At 38.4% G+C, this 15,248-nt stretch overlaps 1 long non-coding RNA gene across 1 annotated transcript; it reads right to left on the bottom strand.

Moving 5' to 3' along the window:
• Nucleotides 1-3,678: 3,678 nt before the first annotated feature.
• On the bottom strand, nucleotides 3,679-15,167 carry LOC116791979. Its single transcript, XR_004358924.1, has 3 exons — nucleotides 14,438-15,167; nucleotides 4,933-5,044; nucleotides 3,679-3,979 (listed from the first exon to the last, which is right to left on the bottom strand). It is a non-coding gene; the product is annotated as an uncharacterized LOC116791979 (long non-coding RNA).
• Between the last annotated feature and the right edge of the window lie 81 nt (nucleotides 15,168-15,248).

Here is a 15,248-nt window from a genome sequence, read left to right as displayed (position 1 = left end):
ATTCCTATCACTCTGACAACTTCAGGGCAGCTGCAGTGGTTAATTCCTCCCTTTCCTGCAAGCACAGTCTGGTTTAGCAGTTATTTTATCCTGTGTATGCTCTTTATCCATGCTTTTCAATATCTGAGCTTTGTGAGTAGGTCAGTTCTTCCAAGTGTTTTGTTTTCTGGTTAATGTACACCAATATGGTGCTATTGTGGTGTTTGGTAGAATGACTTAAAAAGAAAGAAAATTTTCATTTTTCTTTTGTGCACAAGCATTACGTGAAGTTAAACACAACTGATTAATTCTGACATGTGCTTTATCAGTTGTTCTTTACCAAACCTACATGTTGGCCTATACAATTCATTGAAGTCGTTCTGACAGTTACATTTTACAGAGTGGAAAGATACAGCAAGGCTGAAGGACACACTGTGTACATGTCCTTATGATGGGAGTTCCTCATGATGAATGTTTCTGTGATTCATGTTTTCATAAAGAATGCCAAAGGGATGACTATAGATGTATCGCTTGTCATAACTCGTAGTTCAGTTAACAATAGTGGAGTAACTGTTTAAAAAAACAGCTATTGTACAGGAATGTTCAGTCATGTTTTCTTTGCAATACTTCATGCAAGCATGACATGGGATGTGCTAGATGTGTCTTGTGACTTTTGGATCGCTGGAGTAAAAGGGCTATTGCAAGTAAGAACAGATTTGTTAGTCAGTCCTGTCCACAAGCATTCCTACAGCAATACATGCTGTTCCTGCTGAACACCTTTTGGACAGCACTGAAAGGTTTCTTTTAATTGCATTGCTGCTCTGCACTGCTTAGTTACAGTTCAGTCTGGGCAAATACATTGATGGTACTACAAAGACAGAAATTTTTTCCATAGCCTGGACTTCTCAGAAGGATGTAGAGCAGAGCATATCACCACAGTGGTTACTTCTGACATCAGCAGCATATAAGCAAGAAGTGGCTTTGGGAGTATGAAAGCAAACCAAAAGAAGTCCCATTGCCCAATGCATGGAGTCAGTTTGGTCCCACTGTTGGGAACAGCTTCTCTGGATCCAGTGGCAGTAAAGCTGGTTCTTGATAGACAGGAATGATCAGAGTGGAACCAGTGGGATAATGTCAGCAACAGGACCAAAGGGAGACCCCCAGAACATTCCTGTTTGTGTCCTTCCTTGTCTGAAGGAATTAGATTGATAGTAAAAAGTATGGATCATTTTTATCATTGTCAGTAACAAAAATATCATGATCATAAAGAAGAACTACTAGTACCAATTACCAATTTAGCCTGTTTCTCTGCAATAACTGGAGGGAGATGCCTGATTTACAAACAAGCCCCAAAGAATTTTTATTCTATTCCCAAAACATAATACCAACAGGATGTAATGAACAACAGGAGGAAACTCTGTTGAAGTTGTACAGGACAGTTGTACAGTTGTACAGGCAGAATAGTAATCTCAAATATGGTATCTGGCTTGTAAATCTGTTTTAATCTATCCTAATTATGCAAGAACTACAAAGCTGATTTGAAAATAGTCATTAAGCAAAGAAGTTTTTTCTGATGAATACAGGACTTTTTCCTTTTTATTCTTTCCAAGGTATGTTTCCTTCCTTCCTCCAGACTGACTTCTATCCTATTCCCCATTAGGACTTGATACATTAATGCAGTTCTGCAAACAGATAAGAGGCTATTTTTGACCCCAAAGCTTTGATGGAGTTGGTAAAAACAGAGCTACCTTGAGAAGATAATGAGACATCAGCAATGAACTGGTGTCCAAAATCAACATATATCAAAAATTAGGCTATAATTTAAGAAATATTTTCTTAAGCAAGGAGGAGATATTTTAACTCACATCAGTTCCTTAGTACAATTACTGTACATCTATAAATAAAATGTATCACTGGTGCAGGCTATTTTAATCAACATCCACATAATAATAAATATTCATCCTAATATTAAGTAAGGTTTGAAGAGACTGATCTACATATCTTGGTGCCCAGAGTGAAGGCAAAGACTTAATGCTGGATATTTGATTACAACAGCTAAGCTGTGCTGGCAACAGCATGTACAAGTATGTAAACTTTTGGTTTCCCACGCTTACTAAGTGAAAGTGAGAAATGATAGTGCTGGAATCTGGAACCCAGCACCAAACTAATCAGCTGTCAGAGCACTCTTGCAGAAAACCTTTCAAGTTTAAGGTATCAGACTAAAAAGGATGAACTCTCTCAGAGTTGGTGTAATGATTCTGTAGTTATGTATCTATCGATACTCACATCTGGGTTTATTTAATAAATAGTAAAAGCAGCAACATTCTCAGTACTTTTTGAAGAAATGTGGGCAGCTATGTTCTATAGCTGTATTGCTCAATGGAATCTTTTCATCAAGTACAGGGGAAGAAATCAGAAAATGTGCTCTTATTAAATTGTAAGGATAGTTTGTACACTGCTTAAAATAATCCAATAATGATGTATTGTCTGATACAACCTAAGAATCAGTAGTTTCTCATCCCATAATGAGAATTCTACTCCATTAAATCAAGCAATGGATTAATGTTCAAATACTGTTTTTCCTAAATTCCGTGCTCCACGTGATTTTCGCACTTCTGCAGTTCACATTTTTGCTCCTCTCCCCATCTTTCTGTGTCAATACTAAATCAAAACATTATATTCTTTTTGATGTGGATGAAAATGTGGTGACAGATGCTGGATGAAAAGTCCTATAATTCATGAACTCATAACCCTAATGCAGGATCTACTCCCAGAGAACTAAAACTGAGTATGTGCTCTAATATTTGGTCCTTCTAAAGGCTCTATGTTACACCAGTTCTAGGCAGGGAAAAGAGTAAAGAAATGGATAATCTCTTCAGAATTTTCCATATGCCTTTTACAGAGAATAGTGGATCAAGTGTTTTTAACAAAGAAAGGAAGGAAACTTTGATTTCTTGCCAAGAGATTGAAACCTCCTGATCTCTTGCCAAGCTGGTTTATTTTGCTGCCAGCAGTTTCCTCACCTTAAACAGTTCCTTTTCGTCTGTAAAACTAACAGCAGGGAACAAGGCTCTGCAGAATGGCAGTGCTGGCAGAATCTGCTCTAGTCAATGTGTGGACCAATTCACTTTCAAATTTTGATATGTACCAGAAAACACACCCAGTTCCAGGCAGGGGTGACCTCAGGTGATCCCTAACCAAATTTTACTTTTTTCCCCAAGTACATGAAAGTTGCTGATGTTGTGAATGTTGATCTCTTACTGCACAGAAAATATTTAACTGCTTTTGCTATTGAATAAAATATGACCCTGTTTTTCAGGATTCCACATATTCTGGTGGTTTTTTTTTTAATGTTGAGATTTGCCAAATTTAAGAAACTGAGCTCATTCGAAGTGAACGCATCAGTTCTGAAACTTGGCCTCCCTCAAAACTGGTGAGTTACTGCAGTTACATCATGTCCTTGGTGTTGATACGAGTGATTTCAGAGCAGTCTCTAAGCAGATGTGGAGCACAAGTTCTTAGATATTTTGCTTATCTTTTTTCAGTGAGGAGAAGAAGAAGACGGTAAGGTCTGAAGTCAAAGATTGGCCATGGATACTATACCACAAGGTTTTTAGTTTTATTATGCTAACAGGCCTGGGACCAGACATGTGTGATCAAATTATCTGCTGTGGAGTAATAAAGCATAAATCTTGGGCACCCCTTCAGCCTGTTGTCCCAATCATAGTTATGTAAGGCTGATTAATTAAGGCATTGATCAGCTACAGGTATCTACTAAATAGAGGGAAAGTTTTTATTTGGAAAATTATAAATTGAAACAATAATGGAAATTACTAATTTTGAGGGGGAGGAAATTGTAATTAGTGAGCTGTATTAGCAAACATCTTCCAGTTTGTGTCTGGATGGACAGAGGGATAATCTGTTATTCTGAGATCCATGGAACAGTCACTGCTCCAGACTGTAAACTGTTGTTCTGAAATGACCATGATCTTGACATTATCTGAAAAATAGACTTTTAAAATCAAGTTAAGACAGGATATGCAGGACCTTAAATCTTCACCGTAATCAGGAGTGGCAGTAAATGCATTAATTGTGTTTTGTTCCTGCAATCTTCCGGTAAGGAAAAAAATAGACCCATTCTGTAAAAGCTATTATTTTAAATGAACAATGACTTTTTTCTTTTTTTTCCTTCCAATAGCAAGAGAGGATATGCTGTCTGAATCTTTTTTTTCCCTTGGAAATACTTTCTAACTTATAGTAAATCAAGTGAACAACCCTCTATTAATTTGTTTTTTCCTTTATATAGCTGATAAGAGAATGAAGAAATAATGTTTCAGACCTTGACACATATCTCTGGGTCACTTAGATGATATGAAAATATTTGGACTGTTTAGAAGAAACTAATTTATTTTGTAATAGTAAGTGAAAACGTTTATGAAGCCTCCAACTACCAGCCAAGAACTGCAACATCCAACTTAATGGTGCACACAAAGCTGACTGCAATGAACGTCTGTGTATCCATCCCCAGAGGGATGGTTTACCTACCCATTTCTCAGTTGCTCAACATGCAATTTAAAGACTACTGCACAGTCATTCGTATAGTTTTGTGTTTCTAGTGAAAACAAATGGTTTTGTCAACTTAAAGGGCTTTCATTTCACTGAAGAAGCAAAGCAATGGGGAGGGAGACACAAGGAGGCACTTAAACAGCTTGAGAGCACAGTATATGTGCTCAGAAGAACTCAATTAAAAAATACTTTCTTTTTTACAAGAGTCTCTGTGGTCACAGATGCTTATCTGTAATTCTGAGTGATACCCTAAGGATTTTTCTGGCTATTCTGCTGCTTCGAGTTCAGACAGCAGCATTTTTATTTACTTTTTGCTTAATGCTCCCTTTTTAGAGCAGGGAAAAGTCTTAAAGAAAAAAATATTTTTAACTATATGGGAGGACATACCCTTTTGAAAAAACATGGTCCCTCTGTTCTGATCTGAGCAACAGGCATAAGCTTTAGTGACAAAACACTTCAGATTTCCAGATGCCAAATTGATTTATTCTGAAATAAGTAGCTGAAAAACAAAACAAGAAGTGTACTGAACCCAGCACTACTTGACTCAAACTGCACACAAACTTAGAAAAGTGAGTAATATGACAGAAGGAATTTTTTAATTAATAGGAATCTTAATCAGATAATTTTCTCTAGAAATTGGTTAATAATGTATGATTTGACCCAAAAGAAGTGGAAATCTTATGTCTAGGATACAGCAGAGTATGTATGTCACAATGGGATTTTATCTCTGTTGGTATTACAGAAACCAAGTTAGAAAATAAGATACTCTATTTTGTTTCAGAGTTTACAATTCTAGCATTAAAACCAGGAGAAATGTCTGTATGATTAATAATGGAGATCATATGTGACTGTTCAAGACATCCACTGCTGGAAATTTATCTCCTAGGTTTAGTTTTTAAATGAACCTTGCTGTGTTTTTTTCTGCTACTAAACTACTGTTGAAGAACAATTCAACAGAGAATGTACTAAAATAGAAAAGAAAAATCTGCAGTAGAAGTATTATGGTTAAATTGATTTCAGGAATTAAATTTACTCTTGTTGGGAATATAGATCATAATGCATGTCATTAGCATTTTTAGCTGATTGTTCTATTTACATATTCATAAATATAATTTTCATATAGTATATCATATATTTGTCACTTTTAACTGACAGACCCCGTAGTCACCAAAGGCTTTAAAGCAGACCAACTCAGTCTTTTTTTAAAGTGAACCTGCTGAAAGAACCCAAAAGCTTCCCATCTCTGAAGTGAGATATTAGTACACAAAACAACAAACACGAGCAAGAGTTCTTTACAGAGAAAGCTGAGGCTTATCAGTGGCATTGGATTAAAAATTTTGCAAGTAACCTCCTGGCCAGTGTGCCTTACGGGGTGAATTCCTCAGTTTTGGCTTCCATTTGGGCAACTTTCAGCAGCCTCCTAATGCATACATAGTTTACACAGCTCCCTGTTGGAGAAACACCCTTATTTCTAGGGCTGGTGCTGAGCCCTTTCCCTGCTGCCAGCAAACCCTGTTCGTTCCAGCGTTCCTGCCTGCTGTGCCTCTGCCCTCCCCACCTCCTGCTCCAGAGCTGCTGCTCCAGGAAGGTCAGTGCTTCTCCAGGCTGTTCCCCTCTCCCCAGAAGGCTGCAGGAGAAGGGACAGGGTAGTACAGCTTGCTGTGCCATTCAGATAATACATGTATGTACAATCTCTGCATAAGCCACAAGCAAAGTAAAAGCCAGTACAATAAATACAATCTTTGGCTCATCATTAACTCTTCAGTGTTACTTTCCCAGCTGCACATTAATCACATTAACCTAGAAGTCTGCCCCAAATGTAATTGAAATGGAAGGACAATGATGAGAGAAGTAGAATACTCAAAGCTTTGTAAAAAAATGCAATGCATAAAATTAAAATTACTTTTGCACAGAGATACGAACTGTTCCAAAGTTAACAGCTGAGACTGCAAATGTGGTTTTGCTATTGGTGCCCTTTCTATAGCAGAAAGACACGAAACCTGAATCCCCACTGGCTTCCCCCAAATGCAGAATTTCTTAGGTCTGTGATCAAGAACATTGTTTAGCAATAATTGCTGGCAGTTTCATATGTTGCATAAACAATTCCTCTCCCACCTAAATACAGAGTTTCTAATTTGTGGCTTACTTGTCTTCCAGTTTACTTCAGGGTATGTATACATACAGCAGTGGATGTAGATAAGATGAACTAGGTTTGTATCTTTGTAATATGAATTATTAATGATTAAGTGAAGTGACCTAATTTAATACAAAGTTTTGAAATTAATCCTCCTTCTAAGAATATTTTAAAATACAGGATGCATATTTAGAAGACATGTGGTAGCTGCCCTAGCTTGACTTCACAGTGGGTATTGACACAATGACTTAGAATCTAGCAAAAAATCTGCTCTCATTGAGATCATCTCAACCACTTGACAATTACCAAAGAGGAGGGAACAGACCAAATTGTATTTCATGGTCAAACTTAAGGCAGATGTTTAGTATTTCCTGGTGTGGTATTTGAACACTGTTTGGGGCATTATATAATAGATTTGAGAAATCAGCTCTACAGCATATATTGTGTTAAGAGTATGAATTCACTGCCTACAGTCTACACAAATGACCATTTTCTCTGCAGTCACTTGAGTGTTTTAAATGCAATTTAACTCTTATTTTTCTGCTATAGTTACACAGGGCAGTCATTCCTTTCAAGTATTCATTACTAACCTTTAATAACCTTGTTAATAATCTTTGTTGTGTCCAAATTTCAGAAACCCAGCTTGATGTGAAGTGCAAGGATAGTAGCTGTACATCAGCCTTAAAACTCTAGGTGTGTGCAGTGCAGTGCCCAGCTATCTTAGTCTGTGTTGAAATGCTGAGAACAGTGTTAGTCTCCATAGCACATGGGAAGTACAGTTCCTTCACCAGCTTCACAAATCACCTTTGACACACAGAAACTGCACTGTGATTTCTCCCAGAAATCACAACCAGATTTGCTCCTTAGGATGGCTGTAAGTACTTTCTTTTATTCATGTTATGGAATTATATTTTCAAAAATCCATTCCTGTGGCCTCAGATTTGTTAACAAGTAGATCTCTCAGTTACAATCAATGTGTCTTTGGTCTGAGCATTAGAATGTGCAATTACGTTTGCCCATCTATGCAGATGGACTTTTATTGTAAATTATCTTGTCTTTCTTCTGATAGCAAACAATTTAGCAGATAAATATAAAATGAAGATTGATGGTATTAGAGCACAAAGTGCCCATTACAATTACAGCAACAAAGAACTGCAATAAAAAAGACTGTAGAACATTTCAGTCTATGTTTTAATATGATTTGTTTGTAGTTTAAGATTTTATTTTCTCATAGGCTCTGTGATTATAGGTATCTGTGATTATAACAGACCACATTTTGACAGGGTTTTCTCTCAGTTTTTCAGTGAACTATATCCTGCTTCTTCTACTCAAAACACTTCCATTTGTGTATGAGAAGTATCTCTCCCAGCATGTGGAGAAGATACAGCAGTTTTGCTTATTATGTGAGCACTCAAGTGTAGATTTTTGTTGGTTTTGTCTGCAGTATGAATCTGAAAAAAAACCTTCCCCAGCCACTATGTATTAAAAAACTTATATTTTACCATCATCTTGTAATAACCACTGTTGCCCTTAAAGTATATAGAGATCAGCTAAATGTTCTGGTTTAAGTATAGTTTCCTTTTAAAGGACTGCATCTGGCAGTAGGAGGCTGAATAAACATTTTTGATTGTATTATGATTAGGAAGCAATGAAAAGGGAGGCCTGTTGTATCTGCTTGTTTAAGTGTGAGAGAAATTGGAAAATACATTTTAAAACTAATTTAAAACCTTTATTGGTGGCCCTTTGGGGAAAATCTGCTAGCATTTACTGGGAATTAAACATGCAGGAGCCTGTAGAATCAAAAGAAATGGGCATATGGATCCAATGTAGCTCTGATTCTTTTATATTATTCCTATAATATTTATTTATAAACCTATGTTATAGACTACAAAGTTTATCTACTGCTCTTTTGAAACCACAGATAGTTAAAAATCAACCAAAATCAACTGCTGAGAGTTTATAATTTTGTTTAAAAGGATTTGATAAGTTTGCTGTAAGGAGGTAGTATAATCTTACCAAAAATGCTGTAAAAAAGTCAGACCAAAAATAGAGTAATGGTGGAATTCCCACACATTCAGACTAGAAAGAAAATGCTGACTGTCATTTTCCATTTTCAAAAGTTCTTCTTTTTTCAACTTCCTCTTTCAAAATCATATAAATAAACAGATTGACTGCCCAGCATAAAAAGTGGACATTATCTCAGTTTGTAAGCCTTGTGACTCTCTGTGGACATTCCACAATTGTACTTACTATAGGGATACTCCCTACAAATGAATTTATCAGGAACAGATGGACATAGGACTTAATGGAAAAAATGCTGAGCATCTGCAGTATCATTTGTGGTTAAGGAGAGGAGGAAGGTGGTGAGCTTTTTAACAACTCTAGCTCTCAGGGAGGGACAGAAATACTCACAAAGACTTAATAAATAACCTCAGATAAATAGATTGGTTAAGAGCTGTTCCTATACACCATTAAATATTGAATATTTTTATAACTTCAGTTTGATGCCACCATCACTAAGGTGTATGTATGTAACACACACTGTTTGGATTAGGAAGTAAAACAGAACATACCCGAAACAAGTAGATTACAATACATTTTAACAGTTAAAGGGGAACTACATTTCAGTGGTTTATATAATACTGTGAACTTTCTGCTAAACACTACATAAAAGCTGGCTTGCTATAATTTTTTTTAGCTAATGTATGCTCAGAAGGACTAATAATAGGCCTTGTGAGTCACAAGCATTCATTAAGTAAGCCACCAGAGTTTAAAAAACATAACAGTTGAGATCCAGTCTGTTTGAAGTGAACAAGTAAATTAATATGTTTTAAGAAATAGTGACTCCTTTAAAAACACTGTAATAATACGGTTCTAAATATTTAAGATTCTTTATTCTATGCAAAACCAGCACGTTAATTACTGGATTAGCAAGAATATCTTTCAAGACCAAACTTGAACCCATCTAGTAGATTTTGAAACACATTTGGAATGCTTGACTCCCTCACAGTGGTCCCAAGGGGAAATGTGTTACTCTCACTCGTGTCTGGTTTCTGGAGAAGGCACAGTTCTGACACAGCGTTTGGTTTTCACTGAAGAGCTGCTTTTTACTCCAGTTATCCAGCTGGCTTGATATGGGTACAATTAAATCAAATGATTTGTTCAAGATCACTAAGGGAATTAGTGACTTGACTGGGGGAAGAAAGTTGGACTGGGAAAACTGAAAATACTAGTTCCCATCGTGGGACAATTTCTCAGTAGCATTTAAGTAAATTAAGGGGCAACCTATTGTATTTCAGAGTCATCTGCACAAACTGCTGCATTGTATGGACTAAATTTACATCAGTGGGAAAATGTAGATGCAGAAGGAAAACCAAACAAAAAAACCACATTCATGTGATAGATATCTTAACAGACACATCAGATAAAGAAAAGAAAAATTTAAATTAAAATTTGTCTTCCAAAGCTTTTTGGTTTTTAGGTATCACTTTTAGAGGAAAAGTTTTTAATGAGTCTTTCTTGCTCACCTTTAGTCATGTACTAGCCATGGTTTATTTTCCAGGATTTTTCTAATTTACAGGTGTTCTTTGTCTTTGTTGTTGTTGTTGTTTAATTATATTTTCCTTTCCCCATTTTTTAACAACCTAGAGACATGTCAGTACTATGATGAAACTATCATGTCAGCATCATACCACTTCTTTTATCAGTAAGATTAGATGACTGCAAAAGACTTTTCCCTGCTGCATGCATTGATTACTGATAAGATTAAGGAGTTGTCATCTTCTGTGATAACAGAAAGCAATGACATGCATATTAGCTCACAATTGGCATCCTAAAATTTGGTGGTAAAGGAATAGTGAAATTTAGTATTTTCTAATATGTCTTCGAGGGCAGAACAGAACGCTCCAGCAAGGACAGAGACTCCTGCAATTGCTTTCTACCCTCTTCCTCTTTCCAAACCTGACCTCCCTTCTCTAGGCCTTTCATTGCCTCTAACATCAATTTTTCAACAGTTTTTTGTCTTCATACACTCTTCATTTCAGCCTCAGTCTCCTGCCTTAGCCAGTGCTGGCTTTCTCCTTGGCTTGCTGCCCGAGTCCCCTGCTGAACTCAGGATGTGGTTCTGCCAATCTAATTGTGGGCTGCTACTGAAAGGGGTAGTCCGTCCCATTCCTCCTACTGTCTGTCCTGATCTCCCCTGTGAGCTGAGTCAGGGAACTAAACTTGTATAGATCCTTTTCTTTCAGTTCAGCTCTCCGAATCAGGTCATCATGGGGTGAAATGAACACCGATGCTAAAAATCACAGTCGGGGTTGGAAGGGACAGTGGAATAGGGAGAGGAGGAGGGAATATTCTCTTACAGCAGCACTTGATAATTAATGTGATTTTCATCATTAAACTTAATTTTCAGCCCCAAACTCCTCACCCTGTCTTTCCTGTGCTTCATTTTCCCTCTTTAGTCCCTCTTGCGAATGAGTTCCCATTTGCCCCTGCCCTTTCTGCTCCCTTCCCAGAGACATCCATCAACTAATGCCAGCTGTCTTGCCCAGCTGCTTTTTTCTGCATCAGACCTGTACTTCACTGATCTTGCACAGACAGACCTTACCAGTATCTGCCTGTGGTCCTTTACTCAATTGCTGTTTACAAAGTATTAGCTTAAGAGGAGAGAAAAATGTTTAGCAATTAAGACAGATACCTCATTTTTATAAACTTTTCTCAAACCAGCTTTAACTAAGAAGCTCTTTTACTTGTCCATGAAAACAAAAATCTGAAACTGAACTCTGACTGCATGTGTTATAAAATGGATGAAAACCCTAACAGTTATGAAGTTCCTACAAATCGAGCTTTCCTCGCTTTGAACCCTTTGTATTAAAAATAAGCAGTGAAATAGTTTTCAACAATAGTTAGAGGCTCTTGTTCCTACTGTAAACAAATGCTGAATATCTGGGCAAAAGTCTCCTCTGCGTAATGCAAGTCAACTCCCATTGACTTAACAGGAGTTATGGTGCTATATGAGAGCAGAATCCTGTCTCTGTGAATAAAGGAGTTTTTTCAAGAGTGAGGGGGCTCTGCACAATGAATGCATTTTTACCAGCCCTTTCTGATGCATTGGCAAACTCCCAAACACAAGAACTGTTTCTGTAGTCTTTCTACTCTCACAATGACACACATTTTCTTTTTCATTTTTAGTGGGAAGTCTTTTGTATTTTTTTTTTCTCATGAAAATGTGTGTCTTATGTTTCTTGGTATTTTGTACAGTGAAGTGGAAAGTATTTCTCAGTCATAGTATTTTTGAAGTTGTCCTGAGTTTATCATGTGTCTTCTAATTCCAGCTTAAAACTTAGCTGAAGATAAAGCAGCAGATTTGAGCCTGATGCATACGTCTCTTGCAATTCAAAAGCTGCTTTGAAACGAGACTGGGCAGGCTCCTGGGGAGGTTACAGCAGCCCCAGGGAGCTATCCAAGTGGTGCCAAACTTGTGTCATGCTGTGGTCCACCCTAGACCCAAACTATAAAAGAAGGGGTGGCTTTCTAATCTTCAGGAATTCTCCCATGGGCCAAAGTGAAATTCCCTTTAGCAACACAAGAAAAAATTAACTTGGGCTGAAGAACTGCCCTCTGTAGAGTTTCAGTACTGTAAACGACTGCAATCTTGCTTCCCATCATATTTTATTTTTTGCCTAAAGTTCTGCATGACAATTTTTTAAAAGAACTTAGCATGTATGTTTGGACAATTAAAATTTTTAAAGTTTGGATTTTTTTTTTTTGTTAAATGGTTTACATTTTTATCATCATCATACCTTATTTTCCTGAGAGTGAGTCAAGGTGGTTATCTTCCTGTTGTGCTTTACAATTCCTTGTACCAATTACACAAAGATCTGCCATGCAGATAAAGTGGCCTTTCCAGAGAATCAGGAAATTGTTTCTGAGGAGCATTCCTAGTGCTGAATGGTCTGTGAGGTGAGCCCAAACTTGTCAATGGTCAGACACCTACGTTCAGAACCACCAGTGTCACTCACTCATTTCTCTCTGTGGAACCAACTCAAATATTTCAGTAACCATCTGACACACACAACTGGATTTCTTCCAAAGCTGAGTTAAAAGCTGTCTTTAAAAAGTATATCTAATCTCATGATTAAAATGCAAGCAAATGTGTACCTAGTATCTCTCTTGATATAAAGTATTTAAATATTTAATTGCCCTCACAGTCAGGAAATGTCAACATTAGGTTTGTCTAGTTCCAGTTTCCAGCAAATGGATATCATTGCCTTTGCCAGCGAGGTTGGAAAGGTCATACTATCAAGATCTCTTTTCTATATTTAAGTACCTATTCAAATCCAGTTTCTTGTCAGTTTTTTTGTTTGTTTCAGAAGCTAAATAAGCTGATATGTGGAAGCTCCATATTCTAAGTCAGCATGTTTTCTGCTCCCTGGATAATCTTTCAGTACTCTTTGAACTATCACTAATATTTTCCTGCTCTTGTAAATACCAGAAGTGGCTGCAGGTGGTTTTGTACCGTTTCTTCACCAATGTGTGCAGATATCTTCTTTCTAGAAGAGAAGTTTTTATGCACATTCGGTTGCATTAGTTCTTTTCCCGTGACCTCACGCTGCCAGGGGTGTGCTGGTCCCCAGCCCAGGCTGAGCCCACGCCTGGCCAGAGCCCTGCCCATCTGGACCCCAACTCGGGCTCCTATGGGTAACCCTATAGCAGATCATGTTGTCCTCATTCAGTACTTTGTATTAACTGGAGTATGGAGGGGCCTTTCCATTATTTCATCTGGGATCAGTGTCCAGCTAATGGGTTTGTATGTCCATGAGTCAGAACATTGACCCTTTTGCATCTCAGAAGCAGTTTGATTTTCAGTGGAGGTGAGAACCCACCATTCCATCCAGGTCAGGCTGGGCTGTGTGAGACCACTGATTTTAAAAATAAGCATAGTAGCAATTACACTAAAACTAAGCCTCTGAAACTCACTGGAGCAGAGCACAAAAAGATTCCTATGTTTTATGATGTCCAGACCAAAAAGCTTCAGTGGTTGCTGGGTAATACTAGTTCCTTTAATACTTTGCTTTACATTTTCTTTAATATTTTTTTAATATGAATATATTTAGATGTTGACATTTCATTGCATAACGCAGGGCTTGGTTGTTCCTTAGAGACAATCTGGTTTTTTAATCTGTGTTAACTCCCCCAGTCTTTGCATCTAGCAAACTTTAATGTTATTGAATCAGTATGGTGTCCCATTCCAAAAGATGGTTATAGGTACATTTTGCTGCCATATTATTCCCTAAGAGTGTAGGATACCTATTTGAATTAGCTGGGAAAAATAATTTAGCAAAGCAGTTGTTAGAATGGAATGACAGTCAGTCTTTCGCTTGGTGACATTTAGAAGAAAAATAAAAATGGACAGAGCTTATTTTTGGCCTGAAATGGAATCTGTGAGCTGATCAGTGTGACACAGCGTAATTAGTGAGTGATAGCTATTTTCTGCTGTTGTTTTACAGCAAATAGAATGATTTGGCTGATGTACTGTAACAGAAGAGGCTACTGGAATCAGACAGTTGGGAGGCAAATAGGTTTATTCTGTTTTATACTTTACTGCTTTCTGGCATGAATTATACTGCAACCATCATAAAAATTATAACTAACCACACTGGCTGATAAATAGGTATTTCCTTTTCATTAATTAGTCCTCTTGTTTGTGGTTTATCTATGGTTTATGTATATGTTTATCTCTTATATTGTTTCTCTTACATTTTAAGATGTAGTCTGGTGTAGCTTTTTCACTCGGGTTTTATCTCTGGCTTATTGACTATTTTAACAACTGCTTTGACGTAGGAACTTTCCTCTTAGACTTGAGTTTTGCAAAGTCTCCAGGTAATGCCTTTATTGATACTGGTTGAGGACCCTATAAGGGAGAACACATTAGAGCTGACCCTCAGGGCTGGGGGTGTGCACAGGGGCTGGCACTGCTGCGCTTGGTACTGGGGAAAGAGAATTTCGGGGCTTTTGATCTTGATCCACGCCAAGGAGTAAATGGAGTCTGCTCCTCTGCTACCAGCCAGGGAATGGGGCTATGTGCTGTTCCGACTTGGACCTTCAGGAAGGCGTCAGCAAGTGAGCTTTGGAGGCCTTACGCTCCAGAAGTCGTATTACCAATAGCCCTTCTAGAGCATCCTGACATATTCGTGTTTTTTCTGCCGGTGTTTCGGGATTGTGCAGGATCACAGGGATGCCGAAATGGGGATTACACGTGTCCCCTGGTATTTCCCTAAGATGGTCAGACATCAGGAATCGCCCCGCGGTGCAGCACCCCCGTCCTGCAGTGCCCGGAACCCGGGCCGGGAGGGGCTGGAGCGAGACCCCCGGGCGGGCGGGGAGGGCAGGTGCCGTTTGGGAAGTGATGTGGCCGCAGCTCCGCTCTGTTCCTCTTGGATCTGCCCGTACCCGGCGCCGCCGAGGCCCCGCGGTCACCTCGTGTCCCCCCCCCGCTCCCCTCACGGCCGGCGCGCGCGGAGCCGAAGCGGGCGCGAGGCAGGGCCGCGTGCGGCCGCAGCGGGCGGCG

Source organism: Chiroxiphia lanceolata, chromosome 10, assembly GCF_009829145.1.
Source record: "Chiroxiphia lanceolata isolate bChiLan1 chromosome 10, bChiLan1.pri, whole genome shotgun sequence".
In the NCBI taxonomy this organism is placed as follows: domain Eukaryota; kingdom Metazoa; phylum Chordata; class Aves; order Passeriformes; family Pipridae; genus Chiroxiphia; species Chiroxiphia lanceolata.
This window is presented reverse-complemented; position numbering and strand designations above follow the sequence as displayed.